An 18,209-nucleotide genomic window follows, 5' to 3' on the forward strand; every position below is an offset into this window, starting at 1 on the left:
ATGGCCATATACAAATTAGTCTTTACCCTGTGCCTCATGGGAACAGTCCAGCCCGAACTGCCAAGCCATGTCTTCCCTGGACCGGAATCAAGCATCCTAGGACTGGTTTCTGGCTATCAGCTGTCATCAGCCAGGATTGCTTGACTCCAGTGGCATAGTGAGCACGGGACCCACGTCTGGGCATACCCTTCCCACATAGGGTGAACAGCAAAATACACAAGATGATGGATGGAATGTTGCACAATGTCAAAACATTCACCCCCCAGTCACAGATCTGGGTTAATCCATCGTTATTTTGCTCACCAAGCCACCCCAGTTCAGACATGGCCATATGCAAATCAGTCTTGACCCTGTGCCTCATGAGAACAGTCCAGCCCGAACTGCCAAGGGCGGTGTTGAGTGCAAAAAAACGATGGATTTAGGCCCCGATCTCTGTACTGGGGTGAATGTATGACATTGTTCTGCATTCTGTCCATCAAGTGTTGTTTTTTTCATTAGTGACCCCGAGTGGGACGGGTATGCTCAGACGTGTGTCCCATGCTCTCCACACCACTGGAGTCAAGCTATCCTGGCTGATGATGGCTGATAGTCAGAAACCGGTCCTAGGATGCTTGATTCCGGTCCAGGGAAGACATGGCTTGGCAGTTCAGGCTGACTGTTCCCATGAGGCACAGGGTCAAGGCTGATTTGCATATAGCCATGTCTGAACTGGGGTGGTGTGGAGTGCAAAAAAACAATGGATTTAGGCCCAGATCTCTGTACTGGAGTGAATGTATGACATTGTTCTGGATTCTGTCCATCAACTGTTGTTTTTGCATTTGTCACCCCGAGTGTGACAGGTATGCTCAGACATGAGTCCCGTGCTCTCCACACCACTGGAGTCAAGCTATCCTGGCTGATGATGGCTGATAGCCAGATACCGGTCCTAGGATGCTTGATTCCGGTCCAGGGAAGACATGGCTTGGCAGTTCGGGCTGGACTGTTCCCATGAGGCACAGGGTCAAGGCTGATTTACATATAGCCATGTCTGAACTGGGGTGGTGTGGAGTGCAAAAAAATGATGGATTTAGGCCCAGATCTCTGTACTGGGTGAATGTATGACATTGTTCTGCATTCTGTCCAACAACTGTTGTTTTCGTATTTGCATCTCCATTGGCGTCTGCTGCTGCGGTGGTTGTCTTGGGCCTTGTTGCTCATTGGTCCATGTTATGCCTATGTGGGCACAGGTTTCCAGCCTCTGCTTTCTCTTTCCCTTGCTGGTTTTTGCCTCCGGCAGTGCTGTTGGGTGTACAGGGTTGCTGGGACTCCCAGTTCTCATCTCCCGGCAAGACCCTGTGCTTCAGGTGTGGATTGTATCCTCGTTTTTGTCCCTAGTTTGTGGGTCCCGGGGACTGTTGGCTCTGGTGGCTCCCTAGGAGTCTGGACATGGCTCAGGCTATGTTTTGCCCTGCCCTTCTGGCCTTCCCACCTTTGGAGTGTTTCTGCCTGTGGCTTTTTCTCCCTGTGCGCTCCTGTTCCAGTCGGTTCATTGTTGTTAGGCTCGGCAGGGCCTGGTTTTTGGCTGGCTGACTGACTGTATGACTGCCCGGGTGCTCGCTTTGGTGGCTCGCTTCCTTCTTGTGGTACGTTCCTGGGACAGGTTGCTTGGTCCCTGTGCGGGCGGTCTTGGGCTGCCGCGCCGGGTTTCCCTTCCTCCCGAACGTGGGCGGCCCTGTGGGTTTTCCTCTTTTCGCTGTTGGCCTGTTGGGTTCCCTTGGTGACCGGGTCTCCTCAGTGTCATTTCCGGCACCTTCCTTCCAGCTCCGGGGATCGTCACCCCCCGGGGATAAAAACAAATGGTCGAGGGAGGGGTCCAAGGTTCCAAAGCCATGGGGACCACCACCCCCCTGACCTTTATGTATTGTGGGAGGAGGACTGCGTGGCCCCCTCCTGGAGCACTCAAGGGCCCGTTACCCCTGGGGCTACAAAAAAAATGGTTGGGATGCTGCAAGGTCTCCAAAGCCCAGGGGACCACACACTCCCTGGGGCTTTATGTATTGTGGGAGGGCCGGCTCCTGCAGTGTCCCGGGTGTCCATCCCGCCCTCCCATAGCAAGGAAATCTGTTATCTCTTTCGAAATCTAAATCAGATTGCTATTCTACATGGGGAGCTGCATGTTATTAGTTCCCAATATGGAAAAGCAATGCCGGCTCTCAAACGCGTAGAAGTTGTGCACCAAAGGTGCTGGAATCGCGCACCCTACAGATTATGAGTCGTGCATCCAGTGCGTGCACATTAGGGGTGGCACTGAGCGCTGCGCTGGGTGCTCGACTTTTAATTTTACAGTAAAAAAATAGCCCTATCAGTAATTTCTAATATCTCTTGGGACCCTATCCCCCGGGTCTTATAAAAAATGTTGGGAACTATGGGTGAGCCACAATGCCACCACGGTCCCGCCGGCTCCCTGCGTCTTTCGGGAGCCGGCATTGGTTTTCCACATGGGGAGATTCTAACTTGCATGTGGAAAAGCAATCTGGTTTGGATTTTGAAAGTGAGAATAGATTTCACTGCTGTGACTTTCAAACTGAAAACTAAGTTTTCTATGGGAGGGTTGGAGCCGTGAGATTCCCGCCTTATCATAGCAAACAGCAGTGTCCCTGGGGTAGGCACCCCGGGACACTGCAGGAGCCGCCCCTTTGTGGTCCCCAGGGCCCTCGAGACCTCCAGGCGTAGGGCCATGCAGCCTGCTCCCACAATTCATAAATCCCCGTGGGTGGTTGTTCCCGGGGCTTGAGGGGGGTCGTTGAGGCCCACACACTTCTAATTTTGCAGGGGGCCTTGGAGACCCCCAACTATTTATTTTATAGCCCCGGGGGGTAGCTCTCAATCTTGTATAGGAGACAGCAATGTTGAGAAAATCTTTCGGTAAGATAACAAAGGATTTGTGGAGTGGTGTGGCTCACTGGTTAGAGGCCACAGACCCGGAAGCAGAGGACGGCCCAGGACCAGGGTTCAATTCCCGACGCGGCAGGGTCATGGACCAGGGTCAGTGGACTCGATAATTCTTGCCTCAGTGCCTACTCTAACCAGGGATCACACTCGGCAACTCTGGGCATTAGCTTGCCTCATCTCCACAACGGCCCCCCACATACGCCGGGGATGCCTGGTTTCACCCTGGAGATACCCAGTAGGGTCCATCTCACAGGGAAAGCCAGGATGGGTTCCCCAGCGGTCTACAGTGCGGAGTTACCCCATGTGGGGTGATTCATGCGCTTTACAAGACATCATTACATTACATTACATTACATTTTGAAGTCCATTTTCGGCGTTTTTGTTGTAGTTTGAAGGTGTTAAAGTGACGACAATTTTAACTGCTTCTTTATAACTATGCCACTAAGTTTTGTAATGTGGACAATTGTTGTCTACAACAACAATCGTATCTTCCATTAAAATAGGTACAAACTTGGAAGAAGAGAAAGTGACGAGAGATGATTTCCGACGTGTTTGGGCTTGAGAGCCTGAATAATCATTAAATGGGGTCTGGCAGATAAGTGCGTACTTATTCAGTAAGAAGCTTTTTGGGGTCTTGCGAAAACAAGTCATCTTCAATAATTACCTCCTGCTGCGTGTAGTTGCAAGGTCATCTCATATGCTTGTATGTTAAAAACAGAAACTTTCTACACCTCTTTTTCATTAGTTGTGAAGCATTGTAAGAAGACATATTACCGACCAATCCCTTTCCTTGCAAAGATTTTGAAAAACATTGATTGGCTGTTGTGTGGTTAACTCTACCTTCCTGATCATATCGTTGATTGGCTTGTTTTTTCTATGTGACGTTACGATACCCTCACCATGTGCGCAGCGCATTTTGTGACGCACTTTTTTTTACAATGCGTTTCAAAAACTAGTTGTGGTAGGGTGTTTTTAACTTACACTGTGTACTCTGTTTACGAGTTTGTTGACTGTAAAGGTATTTAAAAATATTATTCTATTTTCTATTCTATCATAATTGTGCTGACTTTTCTCCTTTAGCGTGGAGTACTATGTTCTTTGATTAAATGTATAATTGTTCCAACCATCCTTGAAAGAAAAATGCTCATGTTTTCAAAATATTTTTATTGAGTCTTTTATATTCATCATATGGGTGAAATGCAAAATCTTTTTTCATTCATTGGTATCACGCGTTGGACCACATTTTTTTTATTTTATCATAAGCACTCATTCTTCATGTTTACATTATATAAGTGTTGTCCCATCATCTTTATTTTAATGTTAGTGTTTTTTTACTTTCTGATAAAGTAGAATAGAAGTGCTACGACAAACACTCCCTCACTACTTCATTTTTTTTATGTACATTTCGTCATGTCATTATTACATTTTAAAATCATTTTTTAAATTTGTTTAAGCATTAACATTAACATTAACATTTGAAGACACAAATATATTATTTTTTTTGAAAAACAAGTGCTTGCAAAGATAATCTTCCGGTTCTTCACGAGTGAAAATTGGTAAAAGCACCACTCTATATGAATACGTTTAGCCCATTTTCACTCAGGAAGATAAAGAGTATTCTTTATTGCAAAATATTTTTTTTTTTCGTGGGTAGTTTATTTATACCACATTTTTCATTATTAAGAAATACTTGCATACTAAAAAAATGTTTTTATTATTGTTTCAAATTCTCTGTTGAAAGTCATCCAACTCAACTTTAAGGATCATAAAGTTGAATGTAAATTAAAATATACATTAACAATATGATCCTGCTGTGGAAATGAAAGATAAACTCAAGATGATGGCATCGCTCCTAATCATTACTTTGCACAAAGTAATTCCTTAATTAACCTATATTTCTTGCAATGGTTCTTTCGTCAACTCGTTATTATATTCCATTTAAACTTAATCATACCACATTCCATAATCATTTAAATATTTTTGCTTTCTTTATTACAAATATCAAGGATATACACATTCAAATAATTTACCTCTCTGGATATTCTTTCCTTCCTTCACCAAAATTCATCCAACTCCTCTGGTGGGGACATAATGTTTTATGTATTTAGAAATATACATTAACAATATGTTCCCCCTGAGGAAATGAAAGATATTCTCAAGATGCTTATGCAGCCCCAAATCATTACCTTGCTCGTAGTTTCTTCCCCCGTATTGATTCTCTGAAACAAAACTAATCATCCCACGGGTGTGGTTTATATACTCTTTGGTTACTTAACAGTCTATGGGATCCATGTATTGCTCCTCCCACTTTTAACTCATGTTTTTCAGTTGACAGGTGTTCTCATTTCCACTGTTTTAGTACGTGCCTCTTTCCATACTTTTGAACTTTCGTATAATTAGTAAAATGCTTTATTTATACTTGTTTTTCTTATTAAAGCATTTCTGTAGGTTACTTTTTATAAATTTGAGTATTAACATTCATTCCCCTTTTTTGTTCGACTTATTATTCTAGTAACTTTGCTTTAAAAAAAAACTTTTTTATTATTCTTCATTACCCTAAACCCCTATTTTCCCTGCATCCTGTGCCAGAGATATTCTCTATTAAACTTAGAGTATTCTAATTTATATCTGAGTATTAATTTATTTAATTCCATTACTCCGAGTTTTAATACATTATTTATCTAATATTTTTAACATTTCTTTATACACTGCAAGGGATACTGTTATTTGTCTAGAATTCACCCAGTGTCTTTACTTACATTAATGTAATCAATCAGTCAGCAAACATGTACTCATGCAGTGAGCCAGGCTTCAGGAAATTGAGTGATTCAACGTGCTATGTATTATGCATGTAGTGGTGTAATACCCTTCACATTTGTGCTTCAGGACTACAAATCCCCACTCACTATACATACCAGGGGTCTCCAACCAGTAGCTCGGGAGCTACTGGTAGGTCACCAGCACCCTGAAAGTAGCTCTCAGAGGTGAAGCCAAATCAAGCCAATCTCAGAGATTCTGTGTATATTATAGAAGGTAGCACTGCTCATTTCACTACCCTTAAGAGTTACAGACAGCAAAACCAATGGCAGGGCCTGTTGATAACATTTAAACACACACTGTGGTGGTGTATCAATTAATCAATTAGGGATGTATAGAGCTCACTACTCACCTGTGAGGGTTTCCAGGCGCTGGGGGAGTATGTGGGGGGATATGTGCAGCTTTGGTCATTCGAAAAGCCAGGTCCTATGGCTCTTCCTGAATGCTTTCCACGTGGGGCTTCATCTGATGCAGAAGGGGGTGTTAATTCCAGGTCTTGGCCAAGAGGTAGGAGAAGGGTGTGCCTGCTGTCTGGTTCTGTGGATACAGAGTATTTTGTCCAAGGCCTGGTCAGCGGAGTGGAGGTTTCTTTTAGGGGTGTAGAAGGAGATTGAGGTATTTGAGTCCGGTGTTGTGGAGGGCTTTATAGGTGTGTGTGAGCAGCTTGAAGGTCACTCTTTTTTGGACGGGGAGCAAGTTGAATGCTCTTTTATGCTGGGTATTATGGTCTTGTCGTGGGATGCTGAGAATGAGTATGGCTGGGGTATTCTGGACAGTCTGAAGTTTGTGGAGTAGAGATTTGTTGATTCTGGCATAGACGGCGTTCCCGTAGTCCAGCCTGCTGGTCATGAGTGCTTGGAAGATGGTCTTCCTTGATTCGGGGGATGGGTCTATTTGAAGGTCTTGCTGAATATGTGGAGGGTCTTGAAGCATGTGGCATCTGCAGTGTTGGCCTACTGGTCTGTCACATGAAACTTGTTTATCCACTTTAAATCTAAGTTGGGGAGACTTACTACTGTGGTAATATCTTTTGTTGCATTGAATTTTACTTGATTAGGAGCATTTAATATTGATATATGTTTTCCTAGCATTCTGCTGATAACTTCATCTGGAATTTCTGGGTGGTTACTACTGATAGTTGTGCTTAGTGTGGTCATAGTGTAATGTTAATACATACCCCCAGCACAACCCCTACACTTTACAAACACCACTACACTACCCTAAACCCTAAAACACTACCCCCAGCATGATCCTCTACACTACATAAACACCACTGCACTACCCTAAACACTAAAACACTACCCCCTACAGTAGACAAACACCACTGCACTATCCTAAACCCTAAAACACTACCCCCAGCATGACCCCCTACTCTACACAAACACCACTGTACTACCCTAAACCCTAAATCTACCACCAACACGACCCCCTACTCTACACAAAGACCAATGCACTACCTTAAACCCTAACTCTATCCCCAGCACAACCCGTTCACTACACAATCACTACACTACCCTACCCTAAACCCTAAAACACTACCCCCAACACTTATACATACATCATTTACTCAAATAGATAGTAACTCATAGTTAGTGTTATAAAATCACTATTACAAGTATACAGTTATCCATACAGTTACTCATGCAATCCCTGAGCCATATGTATACTTCTTGATATACAACAAATTTCACATACACTGCCTTTTATTTTTGTACTTTGTTGCACATGAACCATTGAGAGATATATTTGCTCATCACCACACCTATAAAGTTATTAACTCACCCAAACAATTGTTATAACATGTAGTCCTAACATCATATACCTACTGAATCAACTATTTCCACATCTTTGGGCAGTCAGACACCCCACACCAAACCACACACACATTTGACTCTCCCATACAAATACTCAGTTAACTAATCAATAAGTAATATAGACTTTCACGTAGCTAGTAACCAACTGGTGCAGCAGTTTACAGAACAACTGACAAAGTGTTACAGATATTCACGCAGTTGAGTCACTATCCAATATATTTATTGAGCCACTATAAATTACTCAAGTAAACAATCACTCACACTGCTACTTAATCCTTTGTCCTGATTTTTTTATATCCACTCATTCTTCAATGCAGATTGCTACCATATTCACTAGATACTGTCATCAGTGATGTCATAAGTGATGTCATATGAGATGTCATCAGTGATGTGATCAGTGATGTCACTAACCATGTCATGAATGATGTAATATATATGTATACATAAAGAGCTGCGTATGAAAGGTCCGTATTTAGAGGGAAAGGAAAAGTCACGCAGGTTAACTTTTTCTCTCCTTGTAAATATGGAGGAGCCGACTGCGCAACCACTACCTCACAAAAAAGTAAAGTACTGGTGGCGTAGAGAATTTGTAAATCTGCCGCAGAATTGTTTTCATTTCTGCTCATTTTTTTCATCCAATATATGCTACAATGCACAGCATACATTTTAGGAAAAAAATGCCTTCACTGATTGTTTTTGTACAGGAAGGTGTGTCTTCCTGCATAAAAACAAACTCCACATGACACAGATGTTCTTGCACCATGGTGCAAGGGTGCCTGTATCACCACATGCCTGCAGTTTAAGCAGCAGTAAAGAGGGAAGGACAGATGTCCAACATATTTATGTACATATGTTGCATCTCTGTGCTGTAGCTAAAGAGCTTACAGTGTCATTCTACAGCACTTCCTTATAGTTCTGCAGTCATACATTCACCATATACCACAAATACATTATTTAGCCAACTATGCAGTACGTATATATTTATGTAAACTTTCACATACTAGAATATAAATTCAGCTCTTTCTTTAACCAGAGTAGTTAGTTTTGAAAATAACTTTTTTTTAGTTTTTGTACTTTTATATCTTTTTTTTTACCTTTTTTTCTTTTTTTTTAAAGAAAAAAGTCAACAGGACTAACAAAACATTTAGGGAATAAAAAAACAAACTAGCATTGATGGTCATCAGTTGCTCTGCAAACAAGGTCTACTGATTGCTCCCCACAACAAATTAAACTATTGCACTTCAAGCAGTGCATTCTAACTTTCATGAATCTGGTAAGTATGTCTGGTTGTGATGTTGAAGGTGATGCCACAGAGGTACTTGGTATTGCTGGTGGTAGAGGGGCATTTTGGCACAGTCTTCTACATTCTTCGTTAGCATAGTTCACGGGATGCAGGGATTGGAGGTGCTTACGCATACAAGCAGTGCCAAAGGAGTATTTCTTGTTTGGATCTCCTCTGGACAGTACTGCCTGGCAAATCTTGCATGTTACTGTGGTGGCATTACATTTCTTTTGCCCCTCCAGAAAAGTTAAAAATTTCCATACGATGGATGTATATCTTTTGGGAGGGTGAGGTTCTGGTAGAAATTGTTCAGTAACAAAATTATCAGAATCAGATGATTCTTGCAGTGGTGTAGCCATTTTTGACTCCAAAAAAGAAGTTCAGGTTTCCAATGAACAAAAAGTGACGTTCTTTTCAGGATAGGTGTTCGCCTAAGGAAGGTCTAACAAGAGTAATTGAAATGGGTGGGGTTCTTCAATATTTAGAACAGTAAGTGTTAAAAACCAATTAAATACATTTTTTTTGGTAACATGGGATCCGCGTTGGGTGCGTCCACGCAGCACGCATCTAGTACGACTTCTCCAAATTGCATTTAAAAGTAATATAAGTTTATTAAAAGTAAAAGAATAGAATTTTTTTCACCTTAATATTTATATTAAATACATACTCACCCAGCACTAGTAGCGGATCCTAACGCTGCCGGCTGGACGATAATTCAAACCTTGCCTCTGACGCTCCCAGCGCGAGGACTTAGGCCACGCCTCTTTTAGGCCACACCCCCAGACCTCCCCCTTGGCAATCACTCACATAATGTGCCTCGGACGGAAGCGCAGCGGACGAGCGCAGCGGGAGTGCCGTTTGCGCGCCGAAGGCGCGCCTAAGGCAAGCCCGTCTGCGCCCGTCCGTGCCAGACCGCGCCCAGAGCCCAGACCCCCTGCACCCCCCAATCAAACCATCATCAAATACTCTAGCGACACCCTGCAAATATTAAAAAGCCTTTCAGCTCCCACATGCTACGGCTCGATCTCCCCAGAGAAAGGACACACCCGCTGCCTAAACTGCCCTTACAGGCTCTGCCCTCAGCCCCAGTCACATCCAATTTGCCTCAACATGGCCCTGCTAAACTGCAGATCCCTCCCGAAGCATCAAATCGAAATTAATTTACTTCTAAAGGACTCGGAAATAGAAGTACTCTTCCTGACGGAAACCTGGCTCACAGCCGGCTCTGAACCAGACATCATCCAATCGCTCCCACCGGAATACCTCATCAAGTTCCACAACAGACCCGTAGGTATCGGTGGAGGAATAGCAGTCTTATATTGAGATTACCTCTCATGCCAATTCAAAGACAGCCCCATTTTAGACTGCGAAAACGTTCTCTTCTCCGTCCACCGGCACCCTCGACCACCCTCTCGGGGCTGCTAGTGTACCGCCCACCGGGACCAGTACATCGCTTCAATGAGTCGATCATTGACCCCAGCGTGTCTATCACCGAACTTCACTCTTCTGGGAGACTTAAATCTCCATTTCGATGATTCCTCCAGCAAACCTGCTGCGGACCTCAAAGCAGACCTAGGCTCTCACAGTCTCGAATTATTAAATAAACTACCTACTCACAACAAAGGACATCTGTTGGATCCCGTATTTTCCAACCTCCCGAGACTAACAACTCAACCTCCCATTCCACTCCCATGGTCAGACCACTTCTTGGTCCCTTCAAATTACAACTTTCCACCAAGGCCCCTGACCGACATCCCACCCAACCCCCCTCTTGCCCATGGAATAAATTGGACACAAACTCCTGGGCCCAGGCCCTCTCCTCCTCTATACCTGAGCTCGGCCAAGACCCCTCCAAAGCAGACGCCCAACTACAGGAGTGGATTCATCAATCCCTAGAAACATCCCTCCCACTCAAACACCTGCCCAGCAGTAAGAAAACAGCTAAATCACCATGGTTCACTCAGGAACTTCGGAACCAAAAAAAGACATGCAAAAAACTTGAGCGCTCTTGGAGAAAAACCTGGTCAACGGATTCCAAAAATGAGTACAGAGCTGCCATCAGGCTCTACAAGAATTCCATAAAAAAGACACAGGCCACCTTCTTTGAAGGAAAGATTGCAGCAGCTGCAAATTCAGCGAAGGAAACTTACCGCATTGTACGTCTCCTCACAAAAATCCAAGATCCCCTACCTCCTCCAGATCCAGAGGGCGTAAGATGTAATCAAATGGCCGCATTCTTCTCCGCAAAAATTGAGAAAATACTAACCTCGCTCCCGATCCCCACTTCCCCCCACTCCGCCACCTCTCTACCCCTCCAACCTGAGGCTCTACACCTACGAGCCTTCACCCACATCACCACGGAGACTTTCCTAGCTACCCTGAAAACTGTGAAAAGTGGCTCACCATCCGACCCAGCTCCCATCAGTAAGCTAAAACTGGTAGGTACCACTGTAGCTCCACCCATCACCAACCTCATCAATGCCTCCTTTAAAGAGGGCACCATTCCAGCCAATTGGAAAAAGGCTACTGTCAAAGCCCTCCTAAAAAAAACCCACCTCGACCCCACCGACCCCTCCAACTTCAGACCCATCTCGCTCCTCCCCGGGATCAGCAAAGTAGCCGAACGGATAGCTAACCAGCAACTCTCCAATTTCCTGGAGACGAATCACCTGCTACGGGACTCCCAGACCGGGGCAAGGTACCGACACCGCCCTATTGGCAGTGGTCGAAAGAGGCGCGAAGCATCATGGACGCAGGAGGATCAGTGGCAGTGATCCTCCTCGACCTAAGCGCCGCCTTCGATACGGTGGACCACGCCATCTTGGTCCACCGGTTAAGCCTAGTGGGAGTCACTGACTCCGCCCTTGCCTGGATTAAATCCTTCTTGGAGGGAAGATCCTTCCAGGTGTCGGATGCTACTTCCACCTCCAAAGCCCTACCCATGCAGTGTGGGGTCCCCCAGGGCTCCTCCCTGAGCCCCACACTTTTTAACGTTTATATGTCCCCCCTTGAGGACGTTATCACCCTCTTCGGCGTCAAAACAGTGATGTACGCTGACGACACACAGCTGGTGGTCTCCATTAATCAATCAATTACCAGCCTAGAAAATCTGTCGAAGTGTCTAGAAGGAGTCTCCCAATGGATGTGTGACTCTCGACTAAAACTCAAAGGAGACAAATCGGAGATCCTCCTCCTTGGCAACCCCAACAAACTCACAGCTAACCTCTCCTGGCCTTCCTGTATGGGACCTAAATTTCAAAACCCAGGCCAGGAAAACCGCAGGGACCTGCTTTGGCCTTATCCGCATGGCCCGAAAGATCCTCCACCTGATCCCCTTCCAGTCCAGGAAGCTACTGATGCAGGGGCTGGTCAACTCCAGGCTAGACTATGGTAACGTCCTGTACCTGGGAGCCCCGGCATCAGTCGTCCAGAAACTTCAGGTGGCTCAAAACGCGGCAGCCAGAATCCTGACCGGTACCAAAGCAAGATGCTCGGCAAAACCAGCACTCAAAAGCCTGCATTGGCTACCAGTGAAGGAGCGAATTACCTTCAAGACGCTGTGCATCTCGCACAAAATTATGCATGACAAAGGCCCCACAATCCTCAGATCGCTGATGAAACCCCACCAGTCTACCAAAAATCTAAGATCCAACTCTCTCGCCCTTGCCAGCATCCCAAGAATAAAAAAGGCAAGATCCGGTGGCCGCTTGTTTGCCTACAACGCGCCTAAACTTTGGAACACCCTCCCAGTAGCCATGAGGAGAGAACACAACCTCCTCTCATTCCGGAAGCAATTAAAAACCTGGCTCTTCCCCTAAACACCCTTTCCTCCTTTCTGTCACCCCCTCCCCTCAGGAAAATTAGGTCTTGTTAGCGCTGGGATGCCCAAGGGTAGCTATGCGCTCTATAAATCCCAATCCAAATCCAAATCCAAATCCATATATATCTATCTATCTTTTTTTATATAGAAACATTTTGCGGAAGTCGTGCGCTCACCGCGTTGAACACGTAGATGACTTGATGCGGAAATGCGCGTGGTGTTGCCTGATACGTATAAGTTGCTTATCCGCTTGAAGTCACGTACAGGTCGCATAGCAATCGCGCATGAAAATACGCACCCATTGCACACCGTACCCGGATCCTACAGAGCAATTGTAAACTGATGGCTTTGTTCTGCACAGTAATCGAGAGGGGTGCGCTTTGGGTGCGGGACTGCTCAAACAATTGTAAAAACAAAGGGAAAAAAGAAAATATTATACAAATATTTTGAAAAATATAAAAAATATATCTTTAAATTTAAAAAATATATATATTAAAAATGTGTAATGTAATCTAAAAAATAAGATATCTAAAAATAAAAGTATTTAAAAAAATTGTAAATCAGTATCAAAGAAAGAAATGTAACAATTAACCCCTCCCCTGCTGATGACGGAGCGGCTCCGTCATGGCCCGGCCGCCGCGCCTGCGCGGCGCTGATTTCGCGCCTGCGCGGCAGGTTTAATGAGCGGGGCGGGTCATGACGGAACCGCTCCGTCACCAGCACAGCTCAACTGTAGCTGGTGACGGAGCGGTTCTGTCACCAGCATGCGGCGGCCGCGCGGCCGCCCCGCCCCTTTAGCGCTGCGGCGGAATAGCCGCCGCAGCAAAAGGGTTAATACATTTAAAAATTGTTATTGAAAAAATCTTTAGAAATCACTGAAAAAAACCTAGGGTTTCAAGCAGATTATAGTTAGGAATTCGCATTTAAAAACAACATTAGAAATTCACTGAAAAAACCATAGGTTTTAGGGGTGTTATAGTTAGCTGGACATTTCACCCATACAAAACCATTGAAATTCCTCCGTTGTAGTTAGTTGTACTAACAGTAACTCTTGCGCCCGCAATCCACTGGTGATTATGTCACATATTACATAATTCATGACATGGTCAGTGACATCACTGATGACATCTCAAATGACATCACTGATGACATCACCGATGTGTGAGTGAAATGTCCAGCTGACTAAAACACCCCTAAAACCTGTTTATTTCAGTTAATTTCTAAGGTTTTTCAAATGCTAATTCCTAACTATAACCTGCTTGAATCCTATGTTTTTTTCAGCGAATATATATATATATATATATATATATATATATATTTGCACAAAGTGATCCTTCAGCCCTCTGGACGCGCTCAGCAGTGTGTGCTCTGCCTAGGGGTCGGATCCTGACCCAGAAATTTTTGAAAGACAAAGGAGGCGGCACAATCAGGATATCTTTGTTAAGCCTTTATTTCAAGACTTTCACCCCACCAAGGTGGGGTGAAAGTCTTGAAATAAAGGCTTAACAAAGATATCCTGATTGTGCCGCCTCCTTTGTCTTTCAAAAAAATATATATATATATATATATATATATATATATATATATATATATATATTCATTCACTGAAAAAACCATAGGTTATAGACCACATATAGTTAGGAATTAGCATTTACAAAACCTTGAAAATTCACTGAAACAACCATAGGTTATAGACCATATATAGTTAGGGATTAGCATTTTCAAAACCTTATTTTACTCGCACAAAACCATTGAAATTCGCATATATAGTTAGATGCACTAACTATATATCGCGCACCCGCAATCCACTGCTGATGATGTCACATATTACATCATTCATGACATGGTCAGTGACATCACTGATGACATCTCAAATGACATCACTGATGACATCACTGATGACATCTCAAATGACATCACTGATGACATCTCAAATGACATCACTGATGACATCACTGATAACATCTCATTTGACATTACTGATCACATCACTGATGACATCATTTATGTGATAACACGTGGAACCTCTTCAGACTCTAATATAACCTTAGATACACTCAGTGTAAACAGACACTCACAGACTGTCACTCATCCATGGAGTTACTCACACACCTAGTCAGTCATGCAAAGAATCAATCACACCTCCATTTCCTCAACTATACAGTTATACACACCTTACTTATTCAAACATATACTAACACATATTTACTCTCTTATACAATCCTTGATACAAGTTCACAATGATCCATACAGCCACTCACACATTCACTGGCTCTTATGCACAGTTATTTATATATGTCAACTCTCACATGTACTGTGTTTTACATATGTACTTACTTTGACATGTAGCACTGAGATATCCATTCACTCACCAATACACTCATGCACACAGTCAACCGCCCATACACCTGTTTCCACATGCACTTTTGAACCCATACATCTAGTGAATCAACTGCTCACACATCTATGCACAGAGTCATACAACTCCCAGCCACTCACACACATACTCAGTCTCCCATACAAATACTTGGGCAACCAATCAATAACCCATATAGTTACTCATATAGCTACTGATTAACACATGCAGCAGTTTACAGAACAACAGACATAATGATGCACAAATTAAGACAGTTTAGTCACTAACCCATGCACTCAGTGAGACACATTTAATCACTCACTCATACAGTCAGTCATGCTCCTACTAAATCCTTCATCCAGACACTTATACATCCACTCATTCTTCAATATGTAAGACATATTTTAACTTTACAGAAACATACAGTCATTGAATAATGTCATCAGTGATGTCATCAGTGATGTCACTGACCATGTCATGAATGATGTAATATGTGACATCATCAGCAGTGGATTGCGGGTGCGCGATATATAGTTAGTGCAACTAACTATATATGCGAATTTCAATGGTTTTGTGCGAGTACAATAAGGTTTTGTAAATGCTAATTCCTAACTATATATGGTCTATAACCTATGGTTTTTTCTGTGAATTTCAATGGTTTTTTAATAGTAAATATTATTGCGTAACAACATTCAAGACATCTACAGAAGAGATGGTGTGCACTTCCCCGATGAAGGGAATAGAATATTCGTCCTTTATTTAAAAGTGTGCATTAGAACATACTTGTAGGTACCTAAATTAGCGACAGAACCCAATAGCTCTTTACAGAGCTACCCTACCTCTGATTATTCAAAACGTTTATCTTTTTCTTACTTTTTTTTTTTTTCACCAAAGTACGCTCTCCGGTTCGCTTACCGGTGTGCGTACCGGGCGCTCCCCCCCCCCCCCCAATTTTTTTTATTTATTTATTTTTTATTTTTGCATGTATCAGCATCCTAATCCCCCCTCCGAAAACCTAGAGGGTCACAAAGTGTCTACCGTGTACCGTCCCCGGTTCGCGTACCGGGGAGCGCACCGGTAAGCTCTCGATAAAAAAAGGTGGGAAAGTAATTTACAGAAAAACCACTACAGACACTTTCATCAAATATAGAATAGCCCCTACTACATGGCAGTCCCTACCATTTCCCCAAATTTGATGGAATTCCAGTGAGAAAATTATGCTGTAAGCCTCACTAAATATCCTGAGGTAAATTACCTAACAAAAACACTTATGAAGTGTTAGAATTGACAACCAATCAAAATGCTACTTTCAATATCTTCTATTATTTCATGACATTTGATTGGTTATGTACCTGAATATATATAAATAAAGAGAGAGAAACACAGCCATTTTGACTACTACTTCCTGAAGTACATATCAAGTGCATTTCAACTGAGAACTTAAACTTTTATTTGAAAGGTAAGATGTTATTTTAAAAACTGAAGTATGTTCTGTACTTTAAGTTAATTAGGAAAACAATTTCTGATAGTTATATACTATCCCTCTGTAATACTTATAGAATAAGATAGACTTCTCTGTTTTAGTTATGGATGGAGTTAGGCTTGTCTTGTATAATTAAGAATTGACTTAGACTTTATCACATACATATTTTGATATTTCTACTTCCAGTCTGATACCATACACTGCCCAAAGAAAAAAACACTGTTTAAAAAACCAAACTACCTGTCTGTACTTAAACCCAACAGTGCCCTATGTGTACTGATATATTATTTTACAGCACAAAAATGGAAGGAGAATGCAACAAAGATACAGAAAATGAATCAGAATTCTTTGATGAATCACTGGACATAGAACTTCTGCAATGTGTTGAATCTGTGGATTTCCTACTTGAAAATGAGACAAATTCTGACAAAGAATTATTAGAAATTCTTTTTAATTTTGAAAACAATTCTGAAAAATAAATTTATATATAATAATTCAAAAATAGTTTGAGACAATATTCATTTTTATATGTATTTTTTAAACTAGTAGCAAATTGATTATAATGTAAAATTATACTTTAAATATACTGTGCAACTTTAAGTTTGCTCATAGTTACTTTACCTTTCTTCCACTATATCATCTCCAATGTGTATTTAACATCTCTTTATCATCTCCTGCCTCCATGGTGTTTCTGCTTTCCTGACAGACTACGCTATGAATTCCATATACTACAATAACTTCTGAAACAACATGCAAGATATCTACAAAGGAAACAATGTATTTTTATTTTTAGACTCTGCATTGGTACCTACATGTTGGTACTTAACCCCTTCGAGGCTAATGACGAGCTGGCCTCGTCATGGCGCTTACCTGCCGTGCGCGGATGACAAGGCCAGCTCGTCATAAAACAATATAAAACAATAAAACCCAGCGCAGGACGGGAAAACGCCTAGCAGCCATGGGGTTAAATAAAAAAATAAAAAAAAAATAAAAAGAACAATCAATAAACATACAATATTTGAACATTCTTTCATCCTATTTTCCCAATATTACGCTTCCCGGACCGTTTCCCGGTGCGCGTACCGAGCGCTCCCCCCGCAAAAAAAAACTATATAAAAATTATTATTTTTTAACCCTGCGAGGCCCTTTTAAAGCCCCCTCATCAAACCTAGGGGATCAAGGAGGATGTGCTCTGCCCCCTTATGCTCATTTCCCCCTTTGTTTTTGCCACATCTTGTGTCTCGATCCTACCGAGACACAAGATGGCGGCCGCTCCGGACTGTTTCGAATGTTGACAGACACCCGACAGCCAATCAGCTTCGCTTCGCGAAGTTCCGTTACGCTTCAGGTACGCGAACCGGGGCGCTAACCGGAGCGCTGTCACAGATATATCTGTTTTTAAAAACGTTAATTTCTCGAAATCCACTGGAGCACATATATTGAGACATAGCAAAGGCACGTCGGGCAAACAATATCTACAATTTTGCCAAGTTTCGTGTAAATCCATTCAGCCGTTCGAGCTAAAAGTGATTCCAACCGCCCTATGGAAAAATGAATGGGAAAAACACGTTTTTGGACCCCCTTTTTTCTCAGCCCCCCCTTGAGGAAACACCCCCAAGTTTCAAGGGGCTGCTCAGAAACAAAATGTGCCATTTACCTGTAGGTAATATATATATATATTCTTCTACTCTTCAAAGAAGAAGGAT

This window comes from Lissotriton vulgaris, chromosome 4_1, assembly GCF_964263255.1.
Source record: "Lissotriton vulgaris chromosome 4_1, aLisVul1.2, whole genome shotgun sequence".
Classification (NCBI taxonomy): domain Eukaryota; kingdom Metazoa; phylum Chordata; class Amphibia; order Caudata; family Salamandridae; genus Lissotriton; species Lissotriton vulgaris.